The following is a 22239-nucleotide window of genomic DNA, read 5'->3' on the forward strand; positions in this document are numbered from 1 at the left end:
GGGCTCACCAGAGGGGAGAAGATGGAGAGGCACCGATGGTGACAGGAGCCCCCTGGCGGCCACCTGGTGAAGAGCCGAGGGCCGCAGGACCAACGAGAGTCTCAAAGAGAGGGAAGCTCAGAGCCAAAGGACGAGAAGAAAGAGAGGAGAAATAAATTCTGCCTGTTTCAGAATTTGGCCTGGAGCAGGGAGAGCCAAGGGAGGGTCACTTCCTCCCCTCCTCCCCCTTCCTCCTTGGCCCACCTCCCAGCACCAGCACTCTCTGTGCTCATTCGGCTGCAGTCTGGCTTCCCCAGGACTGGGCAGCCGGTGTGGGGCCATGAGCCTCCCTCCGTGGCATGGTTCCTACAGCCTCAGGGCCACACAGCTATTTGTCCCATTTTGGAACACAGCCTGCGTGTCGGAAAGGGGATGAGGCCAACTGCATGTGGCCTCGGGTGACACAATGGACTCAGTGTTCTCACATCCCCACCCCAGGGGACAGGGAGAGGGGGCATGAGGTCTCTGTATTCCTGGGGCCAAGGATTCAAAATCTCCCCAGAGACTCCTTCTCACAGTACCAACAGTAACAACAACTCTGTACAGGGCTCCCAGCGTGCCGGGTGCTGGCCTAAGCACTTCATATGGATTCATTCAGCAGGGCTCCTGACACCCTCAGGAGTAAATACTGTCACCCTCAGGCCCACGTGACAGATAAGCAGACCGAGGCAGAGGAGAGGTCAGGTCACGGGCCCAAGTCTCACAGACAGTGAGTGGGGAGCTGGATTCGAGCCCAGGCCCCAAGGGCCCTTCCTCCACAACAGCCTAGCAGGCCTCGCTCCTATCAGGACCCGAGAGCCACCTGCCTCCACGGAGAGGCCCTGCTGGGCACGCTTCTCCTAAACTGTGTGGAAAGAGCTGAAGCAAAGGCCCGCTGGGTTACCCTCTGACCTCCCCTGCAAACGCTGCTGTGAGCTCACCAGGGCGGCCACACCAAAGAACCACAGACTGGATGGCTCACGTAACAGAAATGTATCGTCTCACAGTTCTGGAGGCCAGAAGTCTGAGATCAAGGTGACAGCAGCATTGGTTCCTTCTGGAGGCTATGAGGGAAGGAACTCTCTCCTTAGCTTGTAAATGGCCGTCTTCTCACTATGTTTCTTCACACCATCTTCTCTCTGTGCCTGTCCGTGTAGAAACCTCCTCTTCCTATAAGGATACCAGTCATACTGGATTAGGGACCACCCTAATGGCCTCATTTTAATTGGGTTACCTCTGTAAAGACCCTGTCTCCAAATAAGGTCACATTCTGAGGTATTGGCGGTTAGGACTTCAACATGTGAATTTTGAGGGACACAATTCAGTCCATAACAGCTGCTGAAAACAATGCTGGAGGGAAATAGCACTCTGTCCCTCCCTCTCCTGGGACCTCTTCAGACTGACCTTCCATTGACCATTTTCCTCCACAACAATCTATTTTCTGCTTATGTGGGGAATACCCACCTCAGAGATAAAAAAAATTTCAACAGACACTCACGACCAGCAACTTTGTGAAGGTTAAGTGCAAGGGAGTCATCAAATCCGGCCTGGAGGTGTTCCACCCGTGTCCTCAGAATAAGGCCACAGGCGAACACCGCCACGGGGTGGCTTAACCATTTTCTAGCTGGGTTACCAGGCGAAGGCTGAAATGACAGTTACTTCATATGTTTTAGGCAAAGGGGTGCTGGTGGAAGGCATGACGAAGCTAAGAGGAAAAATGACTCGTCTGTAGCGTGCGGTCAGCCCTCCTATCTACTAACCACAAAGCCCTTCTAACCCGCCCAGCACCTCCAAGGGTTACAGTGGAAAAGAAAAATAAGTTTCACATTGAGCCAATTAAACCCAGAAGGGAAACTAAGAAGCAAGAGGCAGGTAAGCACAGTCAGCCCTCAGAGAGACGTGGTAAAAAGTGCTGGGCAAGCACAAGGGAAGCAGTGTCAGCCACGAGAAATGAGTCAGCAGGGCCCCGGCCACCAGGGCAGGGAGCAGACTTCCGAGGGGATAAGCAGAAAGCAGCGTCTGTGTGCTATTCTCCTTCCAGCCAAAGCCCACACCCACCCCGGGCATCCGAGCTGCTGCTGACGGGAGCGAGCCCAACACTGTCCTCGGAGGGCCAAGGGCCTGCCCCTAGTCCTCCAGGACTTGCCCCTGTGTGACTTCAGGAGGGGTTACAGTCACCTCCGACAGGGAAGGCTCTGGTCTCAAACTGCCGTCAGTTCAACCCAGGGCCAGGTCCCTGCTCTGAGGCACTGCACAAACACCCATACAACAGCCAGCAAGTGCTCGGTGAGCACAAGTGCAGAGGGAACTGTGTCTGGAAGGAAGGAAACACAGCAGAGGGATGGGGGCTATGCCTGGCCCGGGCAGGGAGAGCTCGGGTCAGGTGACAAGGGAAGGCCACTTGGAGAAGGTGACAATGGACAGTGAATGACCTGCCTGGCCAGCATGTGGTGTGGGGGCCCAGCCCTCCAGACAGAGAACAGCCAATTCACAGACCCAGTGACAGGGACAAGTATACTGGGCTCGAGGGGCAGCAAGAGAGCTGTGCATGGGCAGGACTGTGACCCCAAGAATTACAGCCACCAAACAGTGGCCCAAGGACTCAGGTGACTTCATCCACAGCAGGAGAGCTTTTCTAGTATCATATGCTGAACGCACGTGCCATCTCCTTTGCTGTCCCTGCGAACCACCGCCCATCAAGGGTAATGCTGTCCCTGCCCCAGGCACAACAGGCGACGCAGGCGGCCTCCACGGCCTCCATCTTGAAGCGCTGTAATTACACATTCACAGTGTGACCCCACCGCCCGTGCTCTTCTGATAGCCAGCCCACCCCGGAGCCTGCACAACATGCTGCAAAAGTAGTCAGAGGCATGGTGCTAACTTAGAGCTCACCTGGTCCCCCAGGTCACTGCTCACCTGGCCACAGGCCCAGCCACCTCACCAGCCGCCCTGCTTTCTCCCTTACCCACCTCTGACTCTTCTTACAGCTGCCAATGTCATCCTTTCAAACACAAGTCCCTACATGTCACTCCACCGCCCAAAAGTATCCAGTGGCTTTCCATCACACGTAGAACAATCCAGGGCTGGTGCCGCTCCTGCCAAGTTCCCGTGTGGTCTGCCCCCGCTACCCCTCTGGGCACCTTTCCCACCACGTCTTCTCTGGGTTGCTCTTCTCTGGACACACAGAGCTCCGTGCTGTTCCTTAAATACAGCCGGCTCTGCCTCACCTCGGGATCTTTGCACTGGCTGTTGCCTCAGCCCTGAACACTCAGCCACCTCGATGTTCACACAGCTCTCCCTCACTTCATTCGGGTCTCCGCTCACATGTTAGCCCTCAGAGCGGCCTTCGTGACCAGTGTTCTAACTAGCATTCTGAATCCATCACCGTCCATCCTCCGCCTCCCCTTATAAAATAGAGTGATTTTCTCTTTCCTCAACTCGAATGTCAGTTCCACAGAGCATGAACCTTGTCCATTTGGTTCCACAGTGTACCCCATTGCCTAGACTAGTAGGTCTCAACCAGGGGCAATTTTGCCCACGAGGGGACATTTGGCAATGTCTGGAGTTGGCTGTCACAACCGGGGGGCAGGGCAGTGGTTGCTACTGGCATCTAGTGGATGGAGGCCACGGATGCTGCTAAACAACCTACAGTGCACAGAACAGTCCCCACCACAGAGAATCATCCAGGCCAAATGTCCCTAGTGTCAAGGTTGAGAAACCCTGGCCTAGACACAGAGAGACATAGCAGGGACCCAACAAATATCTGCTGAACAAAGAAGTAAATGAGGGAGTGAATGAATGAACGAATACTGAGGCTCATGTCTCATGCAAATGCCTTTGCAGGTCTCGTGATATTGACAGTCTTTTCTCAGGATGCTAATATATCACTGATCTTTTCATTCACCAAGTATTTACCAAGCACCTCCTCGGCCGAGGGCTCCGTGCTGTGTTCACAGTAGTGATAGGGCCAAGCAGAGCCTGGAGTGGAAAAAAGAACATTCTGTATAAGGCTTCGAGGGACCCAGATGGCTCCCCAGCTCTGTCACTATCGGTCACATGACCTTGGGCAAGTCACACTTGACTTCTCTGGACATCTGTTCCTCATACAGAAGACAGGAGGGTTGCTGTGATTCTGAAGCTCACTTCCAATATCTAAATTCTATGCATTTAATTAATCCCAGAGGATCTGTTCCTCTTTAGCATTTTTACATTCATATAATACCATTATCATTGACTACAAAAGCCTGTGTAAGCCACATGTCCCTCAATAGGGGACTGCTTAGGTAAATGACCACACCGTCCACAGCGGAACACTGTGAGTGTGCTTATAAGAGCAGTCAGAGAAATGGGGCGTATCCAGTGCTCCCACTTTTTCTCTAAAAGTGCTATTCACAAGAAAATGGAATGAATGAATTACTGCTAAATGAAACAACGTGGATGAATCTCAAAATCACGCTGAGTGAAAGAAGCCAGATATAAAAGTGTATGTATGGTAGGATTCCATGTACGTCAAGTTCAAGAACGGGCAAAAGTAAACTGTGCTGACAGAAATCAGAGTGGGGGTTGCCTCTGGCCAGAGGGTTAGGCTAAGGGGAGGCAAGATGGGGCCCTCTGGGGGTACCGGGAATGTTCTCTGCCAAAAATGGCTGAATTAAGATCCACGGGGCCGGCCCTGTGGCTTGGTGGTTAAGTGCGCGCGCTGCGATGCTGGTGGCCCGGGTTCGGATCCCGGGTGCGCATCGAGGCACCACTTCTCCGTTCATCCTGAGGCCGAGTCCCACATACAGCAACTAGAAGGATGTGCAGCTACGACATACAACTATCCACTGGGGCTTTGGGGGGAAAAATAAAATCTTTAAAAAAAAAAAAAAAAAAAAAAAGATCCACGCATTTTGCTCCACATAAATTACATCCCAATAAAGCAAAAAAAAAAAACTGCTATATACATTCTATAGATGGGTATATGTGCACAGATATTTTCGGATAAAGTTATTAGTGGTTGCCTTTGGAAGGGGATTAGGGGACTGGGGATGGGAAGAAGACTTTGTTTTCTTTGCATAACCTTGACACTGCATGAAATTCTCACTATGTGCACATAATATGAAAAACAAGTCACTCAAAAAATACTTACCATGATTTATAAAGGAAACCCAGCCCTGCCCTTCGGAAGGAGAGTTTATCTCCGGCTGTCCACTGAAAATATGGTTAAGCAAAGCTTTGCTAACAAGGCCTTCTCCACAGCCAGCACGCCAGGGTCGTGCTGGGACTGTCCCCACACACCCGCCCCCATCAGTGGTGGGAGGACAGATGAGCCAACACCACTAACTATTCGCCTCAGTCTGGTTCAGGAGGTGGAGGGGTGGAGGGCAGGGGGGTGAGCTGGGAACCTCTGGGGCAGCTGGCCTCAGGCCCACGCAATCAGGGGCACCTGGAGCTGGGTTAAAAATGCTCCTGCTGGGCCTCACCCCAGACCTACTCAATTGGAATCCCCCACACGTCTAAGAGCCTACATTTCTTTTCTTTTTTCTTAACTTTTTATTACGAACATTTTCAAATACACAGAACATTATCCAGAAGAGTCCAATGAAAAACACCAATCAGATTCAACCACGTTCCTATTTGGTCATATTGCCTCATCTCTTTCTTTCTTCATTTAATTGAACCATTTAAAACTAAATTATTGATCTAGAGCACTGGTTCTCAAACTGCGATCTGGGAACAACTTGGAGTCCCCCAGACCCTTTAGGGAGGCCCATGCTGTTAAAAAATTTTTATAATAATCTTAAATTGTTATTTGCCTTTTTCCATTCTCATTCTCTTGTGAATGTACAGTAGAACTTTCCAGAGGCTACATGACATGTGATACTGCAACACGTTGAATGTAGAAGCAGGTATGAGAATTAAATTCATCTGTCTTCTATTCAGCCTCACATTAAAGAAATCTCCAAAAATGATTTAAAAAAATTAAAAAGTAACATTGCTATCATGACACTTCATCCCTAAATACTTCAGCATGCATCTCCAAAGAAGAAGACTCTTCCATATACACACACGTGGGCCGGCCCCGTGGCTTAGCGGTTAAGTGCGCGCGCTCCGCTACTGGCGGCCCAGGTTGGGATCCCGGGCGCGCACCGACGCACCGCTTCTCCAGCCATGCTGAGGCGGCATCCCACATACAGCAACTAGAAGGATGTACAACTATAACGTACAACTATCTGCTGGGGCTTTGGGGAAAAAAAGGAGGATTGGCAATAGATGTTAGCTCAGAGCCAGTCTTCCTCAGCAAAAAGAGGAAGATTAGCACGGATGTTAGCTCAGGGCTGATCTTCCTCACAAAAAAATAAATAAATAAAATAAAAAATAAAAAGTAAAAAACATATACACACGTGTTAGCTATCTCCTGCTGGGTAACAAATTATCCCAAAACATGGCAGCAAGAAACAAATGTCTTATCTCACTGTCTCTATGTCAGGAATCCTGGAGTGGCTTCACTGGGTGCCCACCACACCACAAGATTATCACATGCAATAAAATGTACAGTAGTTTCCTCATATCATCTAATAGCCAGTCACATAAAAAAAACCCAGGTGTCCGCAAATGCCTATTAGAGATGTTTGTTCAGGCCAGGATCCAACCAAGGGTTACAAGTCACATTTGGTTATTGTCATGGACTGAATGTGTCCCCCCTAAGTTCATATGTTGAAATGTGAACCCACAATGTGATGGTATTAGGAGGTGGGGCCATTGGGAGGTGATCAGATCATGCGTGGAGCCCCCATGAGGGGACTAGTGCCCTTATAAAAGAGGCCCCACAGAGCTAACTCGCTCTCTTCCTGCCACGTGAGGACACAGGAGAAAGGCAGCCGTCTGCAGCCCAGAAGAGGGCCCTCACCAGAACCCCACCAGACTGGCACCCTGACCTTGGACTTCCAGTCCCCCGAACCGTGAGAAATAATGTCTGTTGTTGATAAGCCACCCAGCCTCTGGTACTCCGTCAGAGCAGCAGAGCTGACCAGGACAGTTATTCAGTCTCTCATGTCTCAGTTGATGGAGAATCCTCCTTTTTTATTTTTTTCACAATTTTGACTTGTTGCAGAGACAGGGCCAGATGGTCCACAAAGGGTGACAAGTCATTCTGAGCACATGGGGGTGAGGGGCCTGGTCTGGGGCACAGGCAAATTGTAGAATTGTCACCAACTAGGTGCCCTGAGAAACTCAAGGCTGGGTTTGGAAGTGATGGTGCTCAGGGCAAGCTGCCCCAGGAAGCACCACTCTGGTATGCGGATTATTTCGAGCTGAAGACAATAAGGACTCAGAGAGCTCAGGAAAAATATTTGAGTTTCCCCTCCCAAACTGCCTAAAAAATTTAAAACCAAAAAATCTGTTTTAGGAAGGGGTTATTATCATGACTGCTATAAAAGATAATTTAGGATAGAGGTTACAATAGAAAAGGCACCAACAAGCCCATCTTATCGGGAGTTCTGTCTCTCTGGCCACATTCTTTGGATGGCCCTGCGAGGAGTTGTCAGACAATCATTTACAAGGGAAGTCTCCATTTGTAAAGGTATCTCCCTCTCTGTATTGAGAAAAAGGGGGGGTGAGCTCATTTCTAGTAACTTATCAATGTGGAAGATGAGGCCTTGGGGCTGTATAATAAACCTTACTCTTGTTTACTGTGCTTTAGTGGTAATCTCCTGTAACTGACTCCCCCCACCCCCAAATCCTCCTTTGTCGTTGGCTGAACATGGTATTTAAGACGAGAATTTCTGCTATTGTGTTGAGAAACGCAGTGTCCCTGCTTTCTCCCATGTATACATGTTATTAAACTTGGTATTATTTTCTCCTGCTAACCTGTCTTGTTGATTATTTGGCCAGCCAGAAGAACCTTAAGGGAAAGGGCAGAGGGAGATTCTCCCTCTTCCCCCGACAGAAGCATTTAACTGTTTTTCCAAGTTATTTTTTCCCTTTTGTGTGTTAAGGAGATGCAACCAACAACCACCCTGAAAGTGACCAAGCCTCACCACAGGAGCTACGCCCATGACCTTTGCCTCATTTTTATTGCTAAGATCTCTCCAGGAGGAGCTTAGGCCTCATTAGCATAAACTGCAGTGTATGTAGAAACATGTTTTCCAACTGAGCCTGCGCAGGCAGGCGAATACCCACTTCTCCCTTTTGAATATTCATTCCCCATGCGAAATAAAGGTCCCTGCTTCCTTTTGTTCAGGGACGCCATGACTTTGGAAATGATTCCTCATGGCCTCCTATTTGCTACAAATACACTTTACTTTGTGAGACAACTTTCACTGGTGTAGAGTCTTATTTAACTCACCAGGAGGTGAGCACACTTGGTTTGGTAACAGAATGGGACCTGTTAAGGAGCAAGGCCGGCAATGCACCGGGACCCCTGAGGAGCAAGGCCGGCCGTGCACCGGAACCCGCAAGTGCACAAAGGCGGCTACTGGCCCGGCGTTCTGCACAGCGGCTCTGTCTCCCTGAAGACCAACCTCCCCGGAAGACCAATTATTATGAGGCCTGGAAGAGTCAGAGAGAGAGAGCTGATGGCAAAGGAAGGGAGGGAGGCACATTGCGGGCAGAGACCCAAATTTTTCTGGCCATTCTAAGCCCCCCCACTCGCCCACCTGCAAACACACGAAACATGGCCCGCACCTTGCAATGCCACACTGCCACCACTGCTTTCTGTCTCTCGGGAGTTTTCCAGCTCGCAGACCCTCTTACATCCATCTGATCCCCCCAAAAAAGCCAAGGAAGCAGGCCCAGCAAGTACAGTTGTTCCCATTTTATAGACCGGGTGGCCGCTCCGGGAGGGGGAAGTGATGCAGCCAGAGCCGCCCTCCCTTCGACACAAGTCCTGTTCCGAGGCTGAAAGCATGTGCCCACCACCGCCCTGAGGGGTGTTGCCAGCGGCATTCTGAGGGCAGTTTGCGTCGGTCTCCTCCTAGCTGCGAAGACATCAACCCCACCTTCTCCCACAGTCGGCGCCAGCACCATTCGTGATCTCAGCTCCGCCTTCAACACCCCCACGGGTACTGTGACTCCCACTTTCGCAGGGAAGGAAAGGGACACTCGGCTGTCAGGTCCGCCCCAGGTTCCGAGTCAACGTGGATATGTCGTCCTCCAGGTCTGCTGAGCCCCACGTCCCAGCAGGTTTCAGCACACACTGATCTAGTACTTGGGGTGTTTTCTTTCCCTAACACTCTCCTTTCTGCCAAGCTCGCTTCCCAGCTACAAGTGGCATACAAACAGGCCTCCCATTTGGATAGAAGCTATTTCTGGAACCACACAGCATAAAAAAAAGCCTTCACATTGTATTTTCCAACACACAGCATGCGACGTTATGAAAGGGAATCAGCTCTCTGACCAAGAGCTCAGCATCAGACAAATCACAGGACAGCGAATTCTAGAATACTGGAGCCAGAATGTTTAGAGATCATCTGAATCAGTGGTTCTCAACCGGGGGCAACGGAGCACCCCCAGGGGACACGTGGCAATGTCTGGAGACATTTTTGATTGTCACAACTTGGGAGGAGGAGTGCTACTGGCATCTAATGGGTAGAGGCCAGGGATGCTGCTAAGCATCCTACAGTGCACAGGACAGCCCTACACATCACATTTACCCAGCCTCAAATGCCAATAGTGCCGAGGTTGAGAAACCCTGATCTAAATTCCCTGTACTCTGAGGACAAGAAGACTGAGACCCAAAGAGACAAAGTGACTTGTCCAAGGTCACCCAGTCGCAAAGCCAGAAGTGGAATCCAGGTCTCTACTACATCCATCTGTCATCTGCTCTGCTCTGTCTGGCGTTAGGCTAGGGGAGAAAGGAGGGTGGCAAGCTGAGGTTTTTAGTCCTTGTAGTCAACCTGAACAAAACAAAGAAAACTGCAAAATAGATTACTGAAATACTGCAGCAACACATCAGGGCGTCCAAACTCTGAAAGAAATGCCTCTCACAAAATTACACCTTACACAAAAATTCACTCAAAATGGATTAAAGACTCAAACGTAAGACCTGAAACCATAAAACTCCTAGAAGAAAACACATGCGCTAAGCTCCTTGACATAAGTCTTGGTGATGATTTTTTGATTCTGACACCAAAAGCAAAAATAAAGAAGTGGGACCACATCATATTAAAGAGCTTCTGCACAGCAAAGGTAAGCATCAATAAAATGAAAAGGCGACCTACTGAATGGGAGAAAATATTTGCAAATCATATCTCTCTCAGATAAGGGGCTAATATCCAAAATATATAAAGAACTCATACAACTCAATAGCAAAAAAACAAACAATCTGATTAAAAAACGAGCAGAAGATCTGAATAGACATTTTTCCAAAGAAGACATATAGACGGCAAACAGGCACATGACAAGCACAGTGAGCTATCATCTCACACCTCTTAGAATAGCTATTATCAAAAAGGTGAGATAACAAGTGCTGGTGAGGATGTGGAGAAAAGGGAACTCTTGTGCACTGTTGGTGGGAATGTAAATTGGTGCAGCCACTATGGAAAACAGTATGGAGGTTCCTCAAAAAATTAAAAATAGAACTACCATATGATCCAGCAATTCCACTTCTGGGTATTTATCCGAACAAAACAAAAACACTAACTCAAAAAGATATTTGCACCCCCATGTTCATTGCAGCATTATTTACAATAGCCAAGACACGGAAACAACCTAAGTATCCATCAATGGATGAATGGATAAAGAAAATGCAGTGTGTATATATATTTTTTTATTTTATTTATTTTTTTTTGTGTGAGGAAGATCAGCCCTAACATCTGCCAATCCTCCTCTTTTTTTGCTGAGGAAGACCGGCCCTGGGCTAACATCGTGCCCATCTTCCTCCACTTTATATGGGACACCGCCCCAGCATGGCCTGACAAGCGGTGCATTGGTGCACACCCGGGATCCGAACCAGCGAACCCCAGGCCGCCACAGTGGAACGCGCGCACTTAACCACTTGCGCCACCAGGCCGGCCCCTGCAGTGTGTATATAGACAACGGAATATTATTCAACCATAAAAAAAGAATGAAACCTTGCCATTTGTGACAACATGGATGGACCTCAAGGGCATTATGCTAAGTGAAATAAGTCAGACAAAGAAAGACAAATACCATATGATCCCTCCTATATTATATGTGTGATCTAAAAATAAAAAAAAAAGCTCATAGATACAGAGAAAGATTGGTGGTTGCCAAAGGCAGGGGGTGAGGGGTGGGAAAAATGAAATTTTTTTTTTTTTTTTTTTTTTTTGTGAGGAGATCAGCCCTGTGCTAACATCCGCCAATCCTCCTCTTTTTTTGCTGAGGAAGACGGCCCTGGGCTAACATCTGTGCCCATCTTCCTCCACTTTATATGGGACGCCGCCACAGCATGGCTTGCCAAGCAGTGCGTCGGTGCGCACCCGGGATCCGAACCAGCGAACCCTGGGCTGCCGCAGCGGAGCGCGCGCACTTAACCGCTTGCGCCACCGGGCCGGCCCCAAATGAAATTTTTTAAAAAAAAGGAAACTTCAGACATGGTTGGATCCAGGGGCTTGAAAATAATTGATAAAAAATGAAAATCAGTTACTAACTAGGCAATGAAAATTGCTAGCTGTCTCCTCCTTGGTAGTGATTTCAGCTTGAAACCACATGCTGCCAAATCCAGCTCATCCCTGACCCTCCACCCATGAGAACCGTGGAGGCGCCACAGAGGGTTTGACCTCCTCTGGCATGAGCAAGGTGGCTCCTGCCAGGCCGTCGAGACTTGTTCAATAACTAAAGATTGGCTAATGTACTAAACAGTTACTCAATATGTCCAATACCATGCCCAGTGCTGGAGATTACAGGAATGAATGAGACAGACTCTAATCCCTGCCTTCATGGAGTTCATGTTCTAGCAGAGGAAACAGACCTGAAACTCAATAAATCAGTAAATTATAAAAAAATAAATTTAAAAAAATGAGAGAGAGGCCAGCCCAGTAGCACAGCAGTTAAGTGCACGCCCTCCGCTTCGGCAGCCCGGAGTTCACAGGTTCGGATCCCGGGCGCGCACCGACGCACTGCATGTCAAACCATGCTGTGGTGGCATCCCATAGAAAGTAGAGGAAGATGAGGCCGGGCCCGTGGCTTAGCGGTTAAGTGCTCGCGCTCCGCTGCTGGCGGCCCAGGTTCGGATCCTGGGCGCGCACTGACACACTGCTTCTCCAGCCACGCTGACGCTGCGTCCCACATACAGCAACTAGAAGGATGTGCAACTATGACATACAACTATCTACTGGGGCTTTGGGGGAAAATAAATAAATAAATAAAATTATAAAAAAAAAAAAAGAAAGTAGAGGAAGATGGGCACGGATGTTAGCCCAGGGCCCAGTCTTCCTCGGCAAAAAAGGGGAGGATTGGCGACAGATGTTAGCTCAGGGCTGATCGTCCTCACAAAATAAATAAATAAATAAATACGAGATACCATTACTACCCACTAGAATGGCTAAAATTTAAAAAAAACAAAACTGATAATACCAAGGTGCTGGCAGGGAATAATTTACATACAATAAGACTCATTCACTTAAAAAAATAAACACAATAGATACCACTACATACCTACTAGCATGGCTAAAATATTTTAAAATATGTAACACCAAAGTGCTGGCAAGGATGCTGAGCAACTGAAATTCTATACATTGCTGGTAGAAATGCAACATGGTACATGCACCCTGGAAAATAGCTTGGTATTTTCTTATAAAGTTAAACATACATTAAAAACAAACAAGGCTACAGTAGTAAAGACACAGATGATGGATACAGAGATACAGAGACATAGATGTGGAGATATAGATACAGATATAGATATAGGTATAGACATAGACATGGATATGGATATAGATACAGACATGGATATAGGCATAGACATGGATATGGATGTAGATATAGACAAGGAGATATAGATACGGATACAGAGATAGATATAGGCATGGATATATAGATATAGACATGGATGAATACAGACATAGACATGGATATGGAGATACAGATATAGACATGGATACAGACATAGACATGGATATGGATATAGATATAGACATGGAAATAAAGACATAGACATAAACATGGATATAGATATAGACATGGAAATAAAGATATAGACATGGATATAGACACAGACATGGGTATGGATATAGGTATATACATGGATACAAACATAGACATGGATATGGATATAGATATAGATGTGGAAATAAAGATACAGACATGGATATAGACATGGAGATAAAGATATAGACATGGATATAGACAAAGACATGTATGGATATAGATATAGACATGGAGATATAGATATAGACATGGATATAGACACAGACATGGATATGGATATAGATATAGACATGGAAATATAGATATAGACATGGATATAGACATAGACATGGATATGGATATAGGTATAGACATGGAAATAAAGATATAGACATAGGCTGGCCCAGCGGCATAGTTGTTAAGTTTGCGTGCTCCACTTCCGCAGCCCGGGGTTTGTGGGTTCGGATTCTGGGTGCAGACCTACACACCGCTCATCAAGCCATGCTGTGGTGGCGTCCCACATATAAAATGGAGGAAGGTGGGCACAGATGTTAGCTCAGGGCCAATCTTCCTCAGCAAAAAGGGGAAGATTAGCAACAGATGTTAGCTCAGGGCTAATCTTCCTCACACAAACAAAAAAAGATATAGACGTGGCTATAGACAAGGAGATACAGAAATAGACATGTAGACATAGACATGGATATGGATATAGATATAATTTTGACATTTGGCTTTCTAGGCTGAAGTATATGCAAGACTATGTCCCAATATCTTGCCAGTTCATTTTCTAACATAGCTTTAATTTCTCAGAAACATTATTTTGATTTTAGCACACGATTAGTGTTGCTGACTTCACCCCTATCCCCATCCACATTTTTCTTTAAACAGGGCTCACATCCTGTCTCTTTTTCCCCCTGATGTCTTCTGGGTGGATCTTACAAAGTTCTAAGTTGGAAGAGAGTTCTCTGTGGTTTTTCTAGCTTTGCCTTACTCCGAAATAAATGATCACAGCAAATCGATTGAAAATGAGTTAGAAAATAAAGCAGAGGGAGGCAGTATAATCCCCTTCTTAGAGCCAAAGAAGCTATTTGGTCTGCCTGAGACCATAGTAAGCCCACTGTAAAAAAAAAGAAGAAGAAGAAAAAGAAAAAAAAAGAAAGAAATCCTTCTTTATCAACTAAAATAGCATTGCTTTACAGATCCTCCAACAGTTGCCAGTGGGTCCAATTACTCACCATGTGAGTTCCAATACAGTTTACTGACACCAAGGCTTCCCGAAGGGTCATGTTTTACAAGAAAAAATGCCACATTCTCCTCCTAAGGGTGCCCACACACACACCTCTTGGCCTCCGGTTGTATTTGAACCAGAGAAAGTAACGTAATCACAGGTCAGAACTCTCAAAAGAGTCCATTAAAATCCCACCCCCTATCCTGCCAGAACCGAAAAGTCACCTGACCCCCTCCATCTGCCGCTGAGTCATCAAGCCCCTTCTTTGAGCAAGGGAATTATTCAGCAAGGGAATCAAAAAGAACCCTGGAAATTCTTGGGTTTTGGTGTTCGTCTCCACCCTCACCCTCGTCTAAAGACCATTTTGTTCTTAACAGATGTAGCTGATTCCCTCTTTCTTTCACCCGCATGGTTACCTTCGGAGGCTGCCTTTGATTTTATTGGATACTGTTATTTTTACATCTCTTTAAAACACCTGCAAGAAACAAAATACATTTCTGACATATCCCCTTTAAATGCTAGAAGCTTGCAAAATAATACAAAACGATTTAGATTGCACATCTAGCTCTTAAATCGCTAACCAAAGAGTTTCCATTCCATCAGAGCAAAGCAGCTTCTGCTTTGAAAGAAATCAGGCTAAACACTGAGGTCAAACCCCTGTAAGAATTAGTAAATGTGTCATTATTTAAGAAGCACAATGACAGGTGGAAAACATTTGATAGTTATCTTTGACAAGCCCCTCTCTCTCTTTATAATGCATGTATCGTGATCATCTGTCCAGATTTCTTCCCTCCTGAACAAGATGATCCGGTCTTTCTGTCTGGCCCCTGCCCACTTTCCCAGGATGGGCATGCCAAGACCCAAGTCACGCGTGGGCCTGCAACAGCCCTCCCCCGCCTGGCACCTGCAGCAGCTGCAGCAGCCAGAGACCCCACTTTCGCTTTCCGGGGTGCCGACCGGCAGGAGGCCCGCGGGCCGGGGCTCCGCCTGCAGAGTCGGTGCCGCACGCCCCTTACCTGCAGTGCCGCATGGCGCAGCCCGGCCGCCCACCTGCACAGCATCCTAGAGCATCCTTTCTTCAGCGCGACGGCTGCGAGCGCGGTGACGTCACCAGGAGGCAGGCCCCACGCCGGCACGTGACACCCTCGGGGCGAGACGGGGGGGGGGGGGGTAGGGGCGCGGGGTCTCGGGAGAAGACCTGGAAGTCCCTGGAGGTGAGGAGCGAGTGGCGGGGAAGCCTCGCTCCGGCCTGCCGTCTGGGCGATTTGCTTGCTGCGCGCAGCTTGCCTGGCCTTTCACGAAGTATGGGAAACAAACAGCGCACAGAAGGAGAAATCCAAATGATTACAGGCTCCAAGCATGTAATAGGATTTCAAAAGAGCTAGCAATAAGGGGATTAGTAATGAAAGGAAACAATTTAGTGTTTTATTTTAAAAAGTCTTTATCAAATGCAATGGAGAAATAAACATTTTGTGCAAATCAAAATGACGGTTTAAATTTTGAGTGCATGGACATACTTTGCATAGAGATTCAGTGTTTCAAATCATATAGCAAATATATCAAATACTTTAATTTGAAGCATATTCATTATGGATTATTATACTAATTGCACTGATGAATAATGCTTTTATTTACTCTCAGTAGCTGCACTCCAATATTAATTTGTATTTGCCAAAGAAAAAAATAGTGATACCACGTATTTATACTACTTACTCGAATATTTGATTATTTAAAATAAAGCACTATTGCATGAGCATGGCTGTACTTGGGTCTGTGTTTTGTTAAATCTTCTGGCAAGGAATTTGAACTCTCAGACATGAAAGAGTTAATTCACAATAACTCATTATTTTATGTTTTCTAATTTTTATGACATTCTGCAGAAGTGAGTCATCTTACTATTACAGAAAATATGTAGGATATCAACATTTCTCATTCACAACGGAAACAGCGTTGCCTAGAAAGCCTTAGAAAATTCCAACTGTGATCATGCCGTAAATTTGAAATGGCATATTTCAAACTTTAGCAGTGAACACATCAACTTTTCTTTTGCCACACCACATAAATGGTTTTGAAGTGGGAAGGGGCAAAAGCAGGAACTGTTTTTATATTTGTATTCCAGTTTCATATAGATTAGCTTAGTTTCGCTTGAGTTTAAATAACAATTTTAACATTCCCTTCGCTCACGCCCCTGAAAGAGATGTGAAATAGATTGTTTTACAAGCAGGCAGGAGTTACTTGCTATTTATTCCAGCAGCTTTCACGTCCTTCTATATTTAACCGGTGCCCTTTTACCACGATTCCCTCCAGATTAACCAAATTTCTGTTCAGAAGGTCAGTCTCTAATTTGGGGATAAATATGGGCCCTTGTCTCTCACAGCCATCTATTATTTTCAACATCAGATTTTAAAAATCAACATAGTGGCCGTGTAGTTTTCTAGGTCACTCCTCTCGTTTGTTTTTCTGAGTGATAAGCAACTTACCTTTGCTTTCAGGTTCCTCAGATATAAAGTTAAAATGCTATCGAATTCCCCTGCTCCTGTGGGTTGAGGGTCTGATGGAGACAGAAACTGACAAGCGTATTTTCCTGCCCGAGGCAAATGTCGATTTCAGCCTCAGGCGCCCGGGATCCACCTCCACCTCCCGGCGAGCCCGGCTGGGAGCGTCACGTGCTCGGCCCTGCCACTCAGCCCCGCCCAGCCCGCTCGGTCACCTCTTGGCTCTGGAGGCCCGCCGTGCCAATTTCTTTCGCCTCCTATACTCGGTGTTTTCGTGTCCAGAGAGAAACCAGCATCCCCGACACAGGATGCGCTGTCCTCAGAGGCTGGGTTGCACAGACTACGGTCACAGTAGTTCCAGGAATCAGTGGGAGCTGGAGGGTCTATAAAATGCCCTCCTGCGGTCTAAAATGACTTGCTTTGTGTTCCGGCTTGGCGGAAATGACTAAAGTAGAGGCACCTTCCTCATCTGGGGGCGACGTTTTTGCCAATAGGTAAATTTCACCTTCTCTTTTCCAGGTGATTGCTCAAGTGTAAAAACATTACGGCAAACAGGCGATTCAGAAAAGACTCAAAACTGGGCCGTGCAATTTTCAATAGAATGAGATAACTTCCAACATCCTCCACCCCCACCTATGAAATTGTCATTTTGGCAAAGATTAAAAAAAAAAAAAAACAGATACCACTCATGAGAATGTAAATTGAACAAGCTTCCTGGTGGGCTGTTTAATAATTCCTACCAAAAGCCTTACAAGTGTGCATAGTGTGAAAAATACAATGGGCCCATCAGCTGTTGGTGTCGTTTGCTCCAGGAATTTGCCCCAGGGGGAAGGGAGTGCAAAGAATCACCTAAGGGGGCCGGCCTGGTGGTGCAGTGGTTAACTGCGCAGTTAAGTGCGCAGGCGCTCTGCTTCGGTAGCCCCTAGGTTCGCAGGTTCGGATCCCGGGGCTCAAGGCACCGCTTCTCAAGCCATGCTGTGGCGGCATCCCATATAAAGTAGAAGAAGATGGGCACGGATGTTAGCCCAGGGCCAATCTTCCTCTGAAAAAAAGAGGAGGATTGGCATCAGATGTTAGCTCAGGGCTGATCTTCCTCACAAAAAGAAAAAAAGAATCATCTAAGGAAAGTTTGCTGCCATATTATTTATGATCTCAGAGCACCGGAAGCAAGTTAAAGCTCCCAAAACAGAGGATGGGTTAAATTATAAGACATCTGTACAATGGAAGAATTAAAACTAATGTGGTAGCAGATACTTTCTGACGTAGTATATTAAATGAAAAAAAAGCAAGCTCTGACACATTATATGCTGAACATCCATCTAATGTATGCAGGTGTTGAAGGAGAGCAGAATATGCCGCTCCAAAATATGCCACTTTGGCATATTGATGATTTTGAACTAAAGTTAGTTAAGAAACAGTCAGTGCAAGAAGGACACTCCGACCCTCCTTTGGCCCGCTGAAAGCAGGAAATAAATCTCCATGTGAAGGTCACTTCCCTGTACCAGGAGGACAAAAGGCATCCTTATGGTCACAGAGAGGGAATTCAGGGCCCAGAAGGCTATATAAACAAACTCTGTTACTTTTTCTCTAATTTGCTACCCGAAGCCCAAACCCCTCTGTTTTGTCAATACTTCACAAATTTATTGTTGCCTTGTCTAAAAGGTATAAAAGCTGCTTGCTTTTGTCACTTCGTGGAGTCTCATTTCTATGGGATCCCATATGTACGAAATTAAATTTCTCTCTCTCTTGCAAATTTGTCTTATATCAATGTAATTATTAGATCAGCCAAAGAACCTAAAAGGGAACAAGGTGTAGGGGAAGAGGGAGAATCTCCCTCTGCTCTTTCCCTTAAGGTTCTTATGGCTGGCCAAATAATTAACAAGACAGGTTACCAGGAGAAAATAATACCAAGTTTAATAACATGTATACATGGGAGAAACCAGGGACACTGCGTTTCTCAACACAATAGCAGAAATTCTCTCTTAAACACCATGTTCAGCTAAAGACAAAGGAGGATGTTGGGGGTGGGGGGAGTCAGTTACAGGAGATAACCACTAAAGCACAGTAAACAAGAGTAAGGTTATTATGCACATTTAAGGCCTCACCTTCCACATTGATAAGTTTCTACAAATGAGGTCGTCCCCCCTCTTCCCAATACAGAGGGAGATACCTTTACAAATGGAGATTTCCCTTATAAATGTAAATGTTTGGCAACTCCTTGCAGGGCAATCTAGAGAATGTGGCCAGAGAAACAGAATTTCCGATAAGATGGGCTTGTTGGTGCCTTTCCTATTGTAACATCTATTTTACATTATATTACAGATCTTCTATGTCAAATTCTTTAGGCAATTAGTGGGGGAGTTCAAATGTCCGTCAGAGAAAACAATCAAGGTAAAGAGATAGATTTCAGGGTGGCCAAATCTTTATCTCCCACAAAGGGAAAAGTCTCCTGCCCCTACAGTTTGATATATTTATATCTACACAAATACCTTTATATATGAAAATTGAAAACAGTCAGGAAGCGAATCCACTACAGTATCAACCGTGGTATTTCACTGGGTTGTGGGATTCTGGGTGTGTTACATTTTTCTTTTCTTTAGCTTAGCTACATTTTCTAATTTTCTATGAGTAACATGTATTCCTTTTGTAAGAAGAAACAGTTATTGCTTGTTTTGTTGAAAGCACCGTAGTAGACACGATCATGGAATAAACATTTTTGGCTACCTTTTAATGCAGATTTAATTAGCTGAAGATTCTCAAATCTTAACCACAAAGCCCCCAGAGAACAATTCCTAGTCAGCCGAGATTATTCTGCTCATAAAAATCTTTAGGAAAGAAGATGCCAGCCAGGAACTGGTATTAATGTTTAATCGTCTGTACATCCAGTCCCAATTTTTCTTCCATTTAAATTCACTTTTTCTTATTCTGCCCTGTGCGGGGTTAGAAAGTCAGTCCTTACCGTCCTTCGTGAAAAGATTCTTCAAATACTTATGTAATAACTTTTGAGCTTTAATTTCTCCATACTGGCGCCTTCTATTTTCTTCACAGATTTCTACTTTTTACCCCTTTGAATCTTTTACATTTTTGTCCTCTTGATTATCTGCTGCTGGGACATTTAGTAATGTCTGGGGACATTTTTGGCTGCCACAACTCGGGGAAGGAGGTGCTACTGGCATCTAGTGGGTAGAAGCCAAGGGTGCTGCTCAACATCCTACGGTGCACAGGGCAAACCCATAAGAAAGAATGTTCCAGCTCAGAATATCAGTAGTGCCAAGGTGGAGAAACCTTGGTAAGTAAAGTATAATTTGATGCGCAAAATGTTCCATTTCCCAGGCTTTTTTTTTTTTTTCCATTTCTTTGCTTTATTTGACTCTTTAATTTCCAAGATAATGGTTGTCTTCCCGGGCATTTTTAAGGGTTCACAGCTAGACACTCTGCTTCATCATAAACCCTTAAATGCAGTACCCCTGGCAGGTGAGAAGTATAATTGTCTGTGTGTTCATGTGCTATTTCGGAATCAATGCATAGGAAACTTCGAAGGGTGGTTATCTCTGGGGAGGAGAAGCCCCGGTGGCTGGAACACAGAGGTGGAAGGGAAGTGTTCATAGACATGGAAACGCGTTACATGGTTGTGGGGGAAGAGGGAGAGGCCCCCCCTGCCCTTTCCCTTAAGGTTCTTATGGCTGGCCAAATAATTAACAAGGCAGGTTAGCAGGAGAAAATAATACCAAGTTTAATAACACGTATACCTGGGAGAAAACAGGGACACTGTGTTTCTCAACACAATAGCAGAAATTCTCATCTTAAATACCATGTTCAGCCAACGACAAAGGAGGATGTTGGGGGTGGGGGGAGTCAGTTACAGGAGATTACCACTAAAGCACAGTAAACAAGAGTAAGGTTATTATGCAGATTTAAGGCCTCACTTTCCACATTGATAAGTTTCTAGAAATGAGATCATCCCCCCCTTCCCAATACAGAGAGGGAGATACCTTTACAAATGGAGATTTCCCTTATAAATGTAAATGTTTGTCTGGCAACTCCTTGCAGGGCCATCCAGAGAATGTGGCCAGAGAGACAGAACTTCCGATAAGATGGGCTTGTTGGTGCCTTTCCTATTGTAACATCTATTTTACATTATTATTACAGCCATCATGATAATAACTCCTTCCTCAAACAGATCTTTTGTTTTAAATTCTTTAGGCAGTTTGGGAGGGGAAACTCAAATGTTCTTCCTGAGTTTTCTGAGTCTTTATTGTCTTCAGCTCGAAATAATCCGCATACCAGAGTGGTGCTTCCTGGGGTAACTTGCCTTGAGCACCATCATGGTAAAAGACACAGTTTGCAACCCCTTTATATTAATGCTGCAAGTACAGTGTGGCATTACATGCACAGTGTACGGGACACATTCATCTCCAGGATGTCGTTTGATTCTCACAGCAGCCTGCTAACAAGGGCAGGGCAGGTCTGCCATGCCCACATTTTGAACACAGCCCTGACATCAGTCTCCTGCTCCCCTGGCTGGAGTGTCCTGTGGTTGGGCCAGGTCCTCTGCCAGGTGCCCCGGCTTCTCACCCTGGAGCCCTCCTAGCTCCCTGGTAGCCTCTCCAGCACTTGCCAAGTTATACCCAAATCATTTGCTCACATCACCTCCCCCTACTCTCTACCACCCCCACCACCCCCATCCCCTACCCCCCGCCCGAGCTCCTGGAGGCAGAGAGGGGAGCTGGATTGACCTGTCTTTGAAAGCCCAGTGTTTAGCACTGTCTCTGGGATACACCAGAACCGAGACTGTCTCCAAATGTTCTCAACCAAAAATCAGCACCTTCCATCATACACCGTCTTGAAGTACTATATGACCACATTACAGTATTACTGACTGTGCTGTTTGGCCAAGCCTCGATTTTCCCTTCTGTAAAGCAGAGGCAGTAGGAGTAGTAACGGCATCCACCACCTGGGGCGTTGTGAGGCTTAAGGGAGAGATCTGGAAAGAGTCAGCAGTGCCTTGCAGATCCTTATTGGAACCGGAGACACAAGAAAAAACATGTACCCCCGTATATGCTTATCAAAATATCTTCCCATACTTTGAGCCAAGTGGAAAAAGTCAATAAAGATTCTACAATCAAAAACACACACGCAGGGCCGGCCCCATGGCTTAGCGGTTAAGTGTATGTGCTCCACTGCTGGCAGCCTGGGTTTGGATCCTGGGCTCGCACCGATGCACCACTTCTCCGGCCATGCTGAGGCCGCGTCCCACATACAGCAACTAGAAGGATGTGCAGCTATGACATACAACTATCTACTGGGGCTTTGGGGGAAAAAAATAAATAAATAAAAACACACACGCAGGGGCCGGCTCCGTGGCTTAGCGGTTGGGTGCGCGCGCTCTGCTGCTGGCGGCCCAGGTTCGGATCCCGGGCGTGCACT

At 46.4% G+C, this 22239-nt stretch overlaps 1 protein-coding gene across 4 annotated transcripts in view; it reads right to left on the reverse strand.

Moving 5' to 3' along the window:
• The window catches only part of CLCN4 (Cl-/H+ antiporter 4), a 92340-nt gene extending 75387 nt beyond the window's left edge, over nt 1-16953 (reverse strand). Inside the window, exons 1-3 of one of the 4 annotated variants that reach the window (XM_087426548.1) lie at nt 16798-16953; nt 15334-15609; nt 14734-14792 (exon numbers count right to left, since the gene is read on the reverse strand). The gene's annotated coding sequence lies outside the window, so the exon portion shown is untranslated. Of the gene's footprint in view, nt 1-14324; nt 14793-15333; nt 15610-16797 lie in introns of all 4 variants that reach the window. The other 3 variants (XM_087426546.1, XM_087426545.1, XM_087426544.1) reach the window with 3 other exon arrangements.
• Between the last annotated feature and the right edge of the window lie 5286 nt (nt 16954-22239).

The sequence above is a fragment of the Ceratotherium simum genome, chromosome X, assembly GCF_057802395.1.
Source record: "Ceratotherium simum simum isolate JZ-2026a chromosome X, ASM5780239v1, whole genome shotgun sequence".
Taxonomy (NCBI): domain Eukaryota; kingdom Metazoa; phylum Chordata; class Mammalia; order Perissodactyla; family Rhinocerotidae; genus Ceratotherium; species Ceratotherium simum.